Here is an 11,745-nt window from a genome sequence, read left to right as displayed (position 1 = left end):
CGGTCTGCGTCTGTGTATGGCCATTTGGAGGAGGATGGGCAGGGGAGGGCTTCAATGGCTGGGAGGGTGTAGATGGGCTGGAGTAAGTCTTAACAGAGATTTCGGCAGTTGGAACCCAAGCACAGTACCGGGTAAAGCTTTGGATTCTCGCCCAGAAATAGCTAAGAAGAAAAAAAATAAAAATAATTTAAATTGAATCAGATTGGGCAGACTGGATGGACCATTCGGGTCTTTATCTGCCGTCATCTACTATGTTACTATGTTACTATGTAGCACGTAGCCACTCCTTGCCAGAATTATGTAGACCTCAATATTGCAGCTCAGCTGCCTACCAAGCCATAATCTCCTTCCCCTTTTCTCATTTGAGAGGAGTGCCATCGCTGTAATCACATTGGTCATTCTTTTTCCCCCACTCCATGTAGTGTTTTATTTTCCATTCCTTTTTCTGATTCACAATGTCATTTGCTTTTTTCAGTTACCCTGTTATGGTAAGAAAGTTAATGCATTCTCCAAAATGACACCTGATCTTTTTCCTTGGTGGCAACTTGTGTTTTCCTAACATGTAGCTATAAATTTAGCTTCTTCCCTTAGGTGCACTGTACATTTGTCAACATAAAATTAATCTGTCACATGCCTGCCCACTGCTGCATGTCTACAAGGGATATGAGCCAGGAAGGATTAAGAATATAAGAACAGCCCCACTGGGTCAGACCAATGGTCCATCAAGCCCAGTAACCTGTTCTCACGGTGGCCAATCCAGGTCACTAGTACCTGGCCAAAACCCAAGGAGTTGCAATATTCCATGCTATCGATACAGGGCAAACAGTGGCTTTCCACATGTCTTTCTCAATAACAGACTATGGACTTTTCTGCCAAGAACTTATCCAAACCTTTTTTAAATTCAGCTATGCTATCTGCTTTTACCACAACCTCTGCCAACGCATTCCAGAACTTAAATATTCTATGAGTGAAAAAAAATTTCCTCCTATCAGTTTTAAAAGTATTTCCCTGTAATTTCATCGAATGTCCTAGTCTTTGTAATTTTTGAAGGAGTGAAAAAATCGATCCACTTGTACCCGTTCTACTCCACTCAGGATTTTGTAGACTTCAATCAGCCGTCTCTTTTCCAAGCTGAAGAGCCCTAACCTTTTTAGTCATACGAGAGGAGTTCCATCCCCTTTACCATCTTGGTTGCTTTTCTTTGAACCTTTTCTAGCGCCACTATATCTTTATTGAGATAAGGAGACCAGAATTGAACGCAATACTCCAAATAAGGTCACACCATGGAGCGATACAGGGGCATAACATTCTTAGTCTTGTTAACCATCCCTTTTTTAATAATTCCTAGCATCCTGTTTGCTTTTTTGGCTGCTGCCGCACATTGGGCAGAAGGTTTCATCGTATTGTCTACAATGATACCCAGAACCTTTTCTTGGGCGCTAATCCCCAAGGTGGACCCTAGCATCCATTAACTGTGATTTGGGTCATTCTTCCCAATGTGCATCACTTTGCATTTGTCAACATTAAATTTCATTTGCCATTTGGACGCCTGTTACACATTTGCTGGCAGAAGGTGAAGTAAGCTAAAAAGAGTTTAAACACAATTAGTTTTCTTTTAAATTGAAAGCATTTTACAAGGTTTTTAAGCAGATTTGATGACTGAATATTCTAATGCGTTGGGGTTATTTTTTTTTTTAAAAGAAAAGTGCATTTTACTTATCTATTGAAATTTCTTCTTATTGTGAAATAAAACTTGAAAAACTTTAGTAGGGTTTAATGGGGGGGAGGGGGGGGAGAGAGGTCCCTTACCAGTAGTTCATTGAAGATTCCACACATCCTGAGACTTTGTAGAAGTTTTTAAAAAATATATATTTGTGTAACAACCACAGTGTGTTCGGGAGGAAGCATACTCTGACACGGGGAAAATTCCATCCTCCACCCGCTACCATTGTGACCTCAGCTGAAAGCTGCTGTATTGGGTCAGAGTAGGGCTGAACCCCAGAAGGATTTGTGGGGGTTCTCTTTAACCTGACTTTGTCAAAGAGCGGGTTATTCCATGCTTAGAACTGTGTGCCAGCAGTAGAGATAGCAGAGATAATACTATGTGGAAAAGACATTCAAACTAGAGAGTTCCGCGGGGACAGAAATCCCACCCATCCCCGCCCGCTCCCGCCAGGATCCTCTCTGTCTCTACCCATCCCCGTCAGGATCCTATCCATCCCCAAACATTCCCGCAAGGAATTACCTCCATCCCCGACCGTCCCCATAAAAAGCAGCAATTACTTCTGACAGGATCATCAATTCCACAGTTTCTTTTGTGTTTGCGCTGTTGTTTTCCTTGTGGAATCTCTTTGGTGGAACTCTTTTTTTGTTTTCTGTTCAGGTAATTAACTTATAAACCCCCTCTTTTACTAAGGCTGACGTGTGCTTTATATTATATGGACGAACCCTGCTTCCAAAGCCTTCCATCCCAGTGGGAGTCCCGTGTGCCAGAGGGGGGTCCCCGTAGGAGTCCTGTGGGTTATGGGGGATTCCTGTGGGTCCCCCGCGGAACCCGCGGGATTCCCGCAATCCCCGTTCTCGTGCAGACCTCTAATTCAAACATAATATCACTTGAAAAGGATTTAGGTCCCAATTCCTGCCCCATACTTTCTCTGTCTCTGTCATTTGGAAGTCAGGTACCTGGGGACACATCTTAAAGACCAGAAATCGTCTTCCAAAACATGTCCAAATTTTATTATGAGTTTCACATCTTTATATGAATCAGGTTTGTCAGCATGTGACGGCATGTGACGTAAACACAAACCATATATGGACACAGGTCACATGAAACTTCAAACACATCAGCATTTTTCCTATCTGGAGATTGAAGTCCAAAAGGTAAGAAAAAGCCTTAACCAGCAGAGCTTCTAATCTAAATCTGTCTGTAAATACGGCTTAACAAAACAATTGAATTCACTTCACAGCATCTCTGTTTAAACATTCTTGTCCTTGTATTCTCTTCAAGGAAGGGAAAGACAAACAAACAGGGCCTGGTTTTCTTACAACTTTAAACAACAAATGCCTAAGGAAAATTATCAAGGTTCATGATACGTGTCCCTTCAAATCCCCTCTTACGTCATGAAAATGACGTCATAAATACACAGCATGAGCTGGAAGGGAGTGATACTCTAGATATGTCTCTCAAGGAGGGGTTTTTTAGGAGCTGTAATACGAATAACACATTACATGAGCAGTCAAGACAAGAGTGCAATCAACATTCTTATTAATAGTAATAAAGAGAATAAGGAACTCAAACCAAGCCTTAACCTGAGCTCGGGCTTTAAATTCATCTGGGACCCCTCTTGGGACCCCTATAGCATCTATGTATACATGTGATCAGATTTATATCAAGACAAATAAAAGGAAAAACCATGTGAATAGGAAGGATGCCTTTCAGAAAGAATATGCAGAAGCATAGTAACCTTAACTAAAGTGCACTGGCCTATCCACTGGCTGGGTAGCTTAACAGGGAGCCAAAAGTCTCCATAAAGCCAGTAAATATCAAATCTGATGCAGCAACAATGGGGCATACCTATGAGCCAAGACGGAACAATAACCTGGGGGTAAATTACCTACAAAACTACCCTGTATCAGATTAGAAACATGACATGTGTAATTGCCCTTATAGATAGTAACGGCAATATCAAGCTTTTGTTGTCCTGGCAACAAAGGGTATTTAGAACACTACAGTGCACAAAGGGGATAGGTAAAATTAGAGGAGATATTGGTAAATAACCCAAAAAAGCATGGTTGGATATCAGGAGGTACGATTCCTAGATGGGGTCTAGCTTGAGCACATATGTAACAATTACTCTTATTATGTTGATCAGCAGTGAATTTCATCCATTCTAACCAAAGGTTACGTTCTGAAAACCCTACCTCAACAGCCACAATATCTTCAAAAGTGGGATTGGCAATAGCCATCATGTCAGTAAGTTTATTGAATGTAGGGGCCAGTGGGTTAGTATTTTTTGGGGCCCCCACAAAATGGCGGGAGAGGATGAGTGGAGGTAGATAGATCCCATAAGAAAACTGATGGGTCGGATAGCTAGACCCACCCTTAAACCACATGTCCATAATGTACATACCTTCATCAGTAGGTCTAGGGTTGTCAATAGTAAGAGAAAGCTTAGTAATTTGTGCAGGAACACTTTTCCTATAACAGTGTCCAACCTTATGAAGAGTCATACAAGTAAGCAGTGATTTACCATTTTGGTTCACTGTTTTTCAGAGTATTTTCTAGTTTATAAGCCCAGTCAGTATAAATATTCCACCCTACCATTCCCCAGAATGCATACTTAACCCCCCAACGTGAGTCAGTAACATATATATATATATATATATCTTTAGTTTTAAGAATCTCTGAGGACCAATGGCACAGCCTTGGGATATCAATTGATGAACAGTCCACAATGTCACAATACTCAAAGGAGAAGGTGGCAACTTGCACACTGCTGGAATTATACCAAAGGGTAGCATACTATCGGTCTTTTCTGGATTCCAATTGAAGGACAGCCTTTGCGAGGGAGTAGTCCAGCTTGACGTCGTGTTTGCAAAGAGGTGTCGGGGGTGCTGTTTACAGCAGGAGTGTCATTTACAGATGGGTATGGGCAGAAAGTGTCATGGACCCAGAACACATCATCCCTGTAGACCCAGTTAGAAATGATCCATACAGGGAGAAAAACTAGCAGCAGCGTTGCCAGTAAGAGAATGATAAAGTTGGTAGAATGCTGCAATGAGATCATCATGTTGTTCCACTGGAGGAGGTGAAATCTGCGCAGGGAAGACTTGCTTCTGGGGTTTTAGGTTAACCCTCTTCAAGCGACTTGCGTGGATCCAAACAGGAAACTCCTCAGTGAGTGCAGCGGGCCTGGTCACAGCGATCACAGTAGTGGGAAGGCCAAAGGGGAAATCCGTCTGCTTCCAAACCTTGGAAAGCTGCTGGATAATCACCAGGCTGGAAAAAATGGGTAGGAATCTGTGGAGAGAAAGATTAGGGCTAGATTCACTAAGGACACTGATCGTGTCCCGACCACTTTGGACCCCGACCCGATTCACTAACCTCACTCTCGAACCAATCCGCGCCCGATCCATGCATGCAAATGAAGGGGAAATGGCATTCAAATGTAGGAATGCAGCAATTCACAAAAAAAAACCCCCAGGAACACCGACTGGGCTGGCCGATCGAAAAACAAGCAACTGCTGAGGACCAGTCGCTTGTGCAAAAACCCTGCTCTCTGGCCCGACTCTCTTGCTTGCTGCCCTGCTCTCTCTGGCCCGACTCTCCTGCTTGCTGCCCCGACTCCGTGGTTTTAATCCGCGGGTTTAAAGCGGGGCAGCAGTTCAGCCCCACTTTAAACCCGTAGGTTAAAACCACAGGCTTTAAAAAGTAAAGGGCTCGGTGTACAAGGAAAAAGTTGAAATGGGATGGGGGAGGGGAGTCGAATTTGGATCTCCTGCCACACATGGAGAAAGGAGAGTTCCCAGCCTGCGCTGTGCCGCTGTGTGTTTGTGTCCCGCTGAAAAGTGACTGTCCGAAATCACAATTGGCACTGGTAAAGCAAGGGATCTTAGGATTCAGCCTACAATCACTCCCTCCGAAAGAGACTGCAACGGTTACACAAGTCGGGGGCTCTGGCTGAGGAGATTTTCAAGGAGCTCCTTTCACTTTTCAGAACGCTTTGTGCCTCTAACTGAAATGAGCAGGGAGGGAAGGGGGGATATCTAACTTTTCATATCGGGTTCCAATCACCAGAAAGCTCGAGCGGAGAGCATGCGCAGACCAGCTACAGGCAAAGAAGATGGTCTGCACATGCGTCAGGATCGCTCAGCAGCGATCCGTGTGGTCAGCGGGAGGCGTCCTCCGATCACCCCCATTTGCATGAGGGTGCATTGCGGTCAGGGCAGGATTAACCAATAGGCCCAGTAGTGCCTAGGGCCTGAAATGGTCAGGGGGGGCCCGATGAATGAGGGCATCAACATTGTTTTTTCCAAACGGCGATGGGCCCCTCCAGCATCGATCGGCAATGCGGGCACCCCCCCCCCCCCCCCCACCGATCAGCAACACGGGCCCCCCAATCGGCAACGCGGCCCCCCCCATCAATGGAAAGTAAGACAAGCAAGCAACGCGGGTAAGAAAGGCAACGAGAACTGTAATTTTGCCAGCGGTGCTGCTTGCCCAAAGCTTCCCTCTGACGCAGCTTCCTGTTTCCCCTGGGCGCATGGTGGGGTGGGGTGGGGCAGGGGGCCCAGTGTACTTGTGTGCCTAGGAGCCCTCGATGAATTAATCCTGCTCTGGTTGTGGTTCATTTGGCCTGCCTCAAATTGCCCACGGATCGGTGGGCTTAGTGAATCTAGCCCTTAGTATTCCATTTCTACACTGCAGAAAGGCAGCTTTAAACCAAGTGATATAAGGAGAGCACTGGGAGTCATGGAAGGAGACCTCTCCAATGCACATAAATATACAGGCACGTCTTGAGCTCAGAATTTGGAAGGATTTCTTGCCCTACCCTCCCCCCCAAATTTATAGACTGCAGGAAGTCATCATGAGAGAGCCCGTGTCTGCTCTGTAATACCCAGCTCACCAAGTTTTCTGGTTCCCCATCATGTGTTTGCAGTTTTAAATACTGCAGTGGAGAAGTGGAACAGAAAGTTCAGACTGTGTTGTTTTGGAAGTTGACAGCAGGCAGTTTTCTGCTATTTAATTCTGGGATGTGTTTGCAGGGCTGGTTATAGACATTGTGGGGCCAAGGGTGGAAATTAAGAAGGGGGCCTCGCCGATCCCCTCTCTCCCTTGCCCTCCTTCCCCTTGGACCTCAGCTGCCTATCACCTGTGCTGTGGGGCCCAAAACCTATGTGTGCCACTGCCAGTTTCCCACCCTTCTCTGTCTGTTGCTCACTTACTCTCCCTCCCGCTACCCTCAGAACCACCACATGCAAACAAAAGTAACCGTGCCATGTGGCCTTAATGCCCTGTGTGCCGCTGCCAGCTTCTTTCTTCCCCCTCATGATGTTACTTCCTGCTTTGTGAAGGGGAGGGAAGCCGGTAGCGGCACACATGGCATTAAGGCCCTGCAGCATGGGTTAGATTTGTTTATATGCCGCCGAAGTGGCAGTGGGAGAGAGAGGGCAGCAAGTGGGTGACAGGTAGGGAAGGGAGGGAAGCTCACCTTGCCAAGCAGTCGGGGGATCCTTGTAGCTGTGGGGCCTAAGGCAACTGCCCTGTTTACTTCTCCTCAAAGCCGACCCTGCGTGTTTGTATGTCTATGCCAGGAGTCTCCAAAGTCCCTCCTTGAGGGCCGAATCCAGTCGGGTTTTCAGGATTTCCCCAATGAATATGCATTGAAAGCAATGCATGCACATAGATCTCATGCATATTCATTGGGGAAATCCTGAAAACCCGACTGGATTCGGCCCTCAAGGAGGGACTTTGGAGACCCCTTTGAGTGTGTCTGCATGATGATGTTTGCCTTTGTGCTCAGGTGTGTGTGAGTCTGAGTTGAGTTCCAATGCAAGAGCTCTCATTGGATCTGCCAGCAGGGGGGCAGGCCATTGGTTGGAACTAAAAACAGGCGTGGCCTCCGTGGGCTATAAAAGCATTCCAGCAGCTCTCTGCTTTTAGACTGCAGGAAGTCTCTTTGAGTTTTGTTTCAACAGTGTTTGAACAGACTTGGAGCTAGTGCTGTTCCTAGGGTCTCTACTGCTTTTCTGGAGGTTACTTTCTCTTTTTACCACCACCATGAATTCTCAGATTTGCCAGAACTTCCACCAGGAGAGTGAGGCTGGAGTTAACAGGCTGGTGAATCTGCTCCTGCAGGTGTCTTATGCCTATCTGTCCCAGGTAAGAGGAAAGGGCTTGTGTGTTTGTGGGAGGGGTAGTGGGAAGGGCAGGGTGCCTTTCTTTAAGGATCTAGATAATATATATAGAACTAAAACAAAACCATCAATGATATAAGGTAATACCTCTGGACTAACTGCATGCATTTTATGATTAGCTTTTAAAGAGTTTCACCAGGAGAGCTGGTAGGGCAGAGAGTAAGGGCAGTGTGAATATAGAAAGGTCCCACATAACAGTCAGTAATTAGAGCAAGGTGTGTACAATCCTCATTAATTTCTCTTGGTGAAAGTAGTGTCTGCCGGCAAGGGGTGGGCTTTGGAACTTGCAAAGTCTCATTTTCAACACTCATAGGAGCTGAGAAGCAGGGTGGAGGAATGGGACCCTGTAACTCCTGTTTCCAACCACAACAGTCCCTCAATGACTGTCCTGGCCTGTTGCAGGTGTTGTATAGAGGAGCTGCCTGGTTTTGGCCATTCCTCTCCCCCTTTCAAATCGCCACAATCCTGGGAAAGTACGAGTTGATTAGGGGCTGAAGGGAGTGTTGATTCCTAGGCCTTTTCCTCCTTTGCTTCTTGAGGGTTTCTGGCTAGAGTCAACATGCCCTTCCCTTGGTTTGGATCTCCTTATTTTCTCCTAATCCCTTACAATTGACCACCCATAACTGTGGTGCCCTTATTAAGGCTGGTGGGATCCCCAATCCCTACCAGCTGAAGAGGTCTTACTTGCTTGCTGCAGCCAATGGTACTCAATGGGCTACTACTAGGCTGGCTGTTTGCCCACACATAAGAGGGTAGAGGGCTGGTTTGAAGGTGGCCCATAGTGAGTGTTGCCAGCTGTTATGGGTACAGGGGGTGCTCTGAACTCCTGGAACAAGACCTTTTCAGCTGGTGGGGCTTGGGGTTCCCTGTCAACTTGGGAATTTATTTAATTTGGGATAATGAGGTGGGGCAGAAGAAAGTGTACTTGCCCACTTTGGACTCAGGCCTATACAAACTGGCATGTCTGGCTAGGCCACTGTTGCTACCAGTTGCAGTTTTTCTCATTCTTGTGCACGATATGGTGGGAGGGAGGACTGAGGTGGTATTGTGCTACCCCTCATACCAACACTGGCCTGAAGTGAGGTGCTAGGAGCCCCTTTTTTTCTGGAGGTTAAGCAGAATTTTGAGGTCAAACTCATGACCTTTATCTCTAGTCTCAGCCACTCACTAGTAAATTCATTAAAATTACTCTCCTCATTAATGAAAGGGGGTTGGGGTTCATTAGTCTACCTTTGACTGTGGACTGTCTCGTAACCTTCTGGTTCAGGATACTTGAATGGCTTTGGCTGGTATCTGATCAGCTTGGTCTGGTTCTGGTTTAATTACTCAAAAGTCCTGAGTGGAAGGAGGAACTTTAATATGATTCCACATGTTTTAATCTGGTTAGTGATGTCTTGGGGTATTGGAGCTGACTTGGATGTGTCTGAATGTGCTTATCGGGCAGCAAGCGGGGACAGGGAGTTACACTCTTTATTCACAAAGTCTTGTTCCTATTTTACATTTTAGAAAATGACTAAAATCAATATTTACAAAACTTCTAGAGCACTAATACGATTTTGACAAGTTTTGTAGATCACTGGCAATGTCTAATTTTTATCTTTTTGTGAACTGCATCGATCCATAAGGTTTTACTGTCTAGAAATGTAATAATATATTGAATGGCGAAGAGAAAGTGCGGTTTTGAGGTTTGTTTTAGCCCAAGGATCCTAGCTTTTAGGGATTAAATGAGCAGAGCTTGTACATATGGGAGAAGCTTTAAGTAACTGGGGAAGTGCTGAAGCTTAGGAGTGACTGGAGAGGGTGAGGATATTGCCAGTAGGCCTTTAGCTCTAGGTCTGACCTTGTGCTTGTTGTGTGGCTACATTTATTCCTGTCTCCTCTACCTTTAGGTGACTGGTGGAGAAAAAGCACATTTCCCTATCTAAAAATAACAAATCTACTGCAACTACATTCTTTCCCACTTCAATATGCAGTTAATCCCTTGAGCCTTTGCTCAGTATGTAGGCTGGAGATTCCTTGGATTCAAGTTATTCTAGGAGCTCGGCTGTATGCTGAAGGTATAGGGTGGGGTCTCTTTCTCAAATCTGGGATGTTTGATTTTACTGCCGTTATCTATTTCAGGGATATTATTTTGACCGGGATGATGTGGCCCTGGCCAGGTTCTCAAAGTTCTTCCTGGAGCAGTCCAAGGAGAAACATGAACAGTCAGAGCGATTCCTGAACTTCCAGAACAAGCGTGGGGGGGCGTGTGGTCCTGCAGGATGTGAAGGTAATAAATGAAGCATGTTCACCTAGCCATTGAACCTCGAGACACTTACTCTAATCTTTTCAGGGTGAGATGGGAGCAAAGGTATCTGTCTTGGTTCTGCTTGTAACCATTGATAGTTTGATTATACAGTAGACGTCGCTGCCTAGTGCATAAAATACTATTAATATATTGACTCATTCTTGCTATCAAATGTTCTATCATGTAAAATAGTCAGCTAGAAAATGAGTTTCTTAGGCAATTTGCTTGGTGATCGCTTGTGATATAAACAGTTGCCTGGGCTGGTACTTAGACAACCCTATGCCCTGTGTTCAGAAGCCAGAATCTGATGTGTGGGGAAATGGGACCCAGGCCATGGAGTATGCCCTAAAACTGGAGAAGACCATTAACCAGGCTCTGCTGGACCTGCACAAGATTGCCACAGACCATGCTGATCCCCATGTATGTATAGCTACTGGTGAGGGACAGGTGGGGAGGGATTTAGGGGTGGTCTATACTGTAATTACTTGTGGCGGTAAAATCTGAGCTCCTTTTTTGGCTAAAAAGAGGATCAGTTCAGCTGCTGTACAATACCCACCAGAATTACTGTGCAAAACACTCAGCAGCTGGGAGGTGGAGGGGTGTTGGTGCTAATTCATGTGGCAGTTATATTGGGATTCTTTCTAGGCTTTTTTTTTTTCAATCTAAGAACTGAAGAATGACTGGACTCTTGGTATAGCATATTTTAAATACTGTAGTAATGTCTGGTCTCATTCTGGACAGTTGTGTGACTTCCTGGAGTCCTGTTTCTTGGAGGAAGAGGTGAAGCTCATCAAGAGGTTGGGAGACTACCTGACCAATCTGAAGAGGCTGAAGGCGGCAGAAGTGGGCATGGGAGAGTACCTCTTTGATAAACTGACCCTGGATGAAGATGACAGCTAGACAGTTTTACCCCCAGCGGAGCTGTAATCTTTTTGTGATGAACAAAATAAAAATGGTTTCTTCTCACACTGGCTCTTTCATTCTCAAGTGGGAGGGGTACAGGCTCTCCTTCTAGACCAGAGGGTCACTTCCACAGAAGGGCTCTTCCATTCCGAGTTGGCCAAACGTGGGTAGGGCCAGTTCTAGACTAAAGAGGGCTTTCTTAGTTCACCCGACAGACCTCTGTACTGTCTTTAACTAGTGGCTCAAACCTTAAGGAAGAGAAGAGCTGTCTTTTGCAGGGGCAAAAAAAAATTTCACTCTTATCTTCCACCCCAATTTTTCCTTTCCTATTTCCTTTCTCCCCTCCCATCCAAGGGTGGTGGACACCTGGAATGCCCGTCCAGAGGGTGTGATAGGACAGAGTACGGTTTTGGGGTTCAAGAAGGGATTAGATAATTTCCTGAAGGAAAAAGGGGATAGAGGATTACTATACAGGTCCTGGACCTGATGGACCACTGTAGGAGCGGACTGCTGGGCCTGATGGACCTCTGATCTGACCCAGCAGAAGCACTTATGTTCTTACAGGTGTGGCCATACCATAGAGCAATATAACATTTTCATCTTTGTTTTCCATTCCTTTCCTGATAATTCGTAACATT

At 45.5% G+C, this 11,745-nt stretch overlaps 1 pseudogene; it reads left to right on the top strand.

The window, feature by feature from the left end:
* The first annotated feature begins 7,674 nt into the window (after nucleotides 1-7,674).
* Nucleotides 7,675-11,170, top strand: LOC117368276 (annotated as a pseudogene).
* Nucleotides 11,171-11,745: the final 575 nt, after the last annotated feature.

Source organism: Geotrypetes seraphini, chromosome 10, assembly GCF_902459505.1.
Source record: "Geotrypetes seraphini chromosome 10, aGeoSer1.1, whole genome shotgun sequence".
NCBI lineage: Eukaryota > Metazoa > Chordata > Amphibia > Gymnophiona > Dermophiidae > Geotrypetes > Geotrypetes seraphini.
Note: the sequence above shows the minus strand (reverse complement) of the source record. Positions and strands in the feature narration are given on the sequence as shown.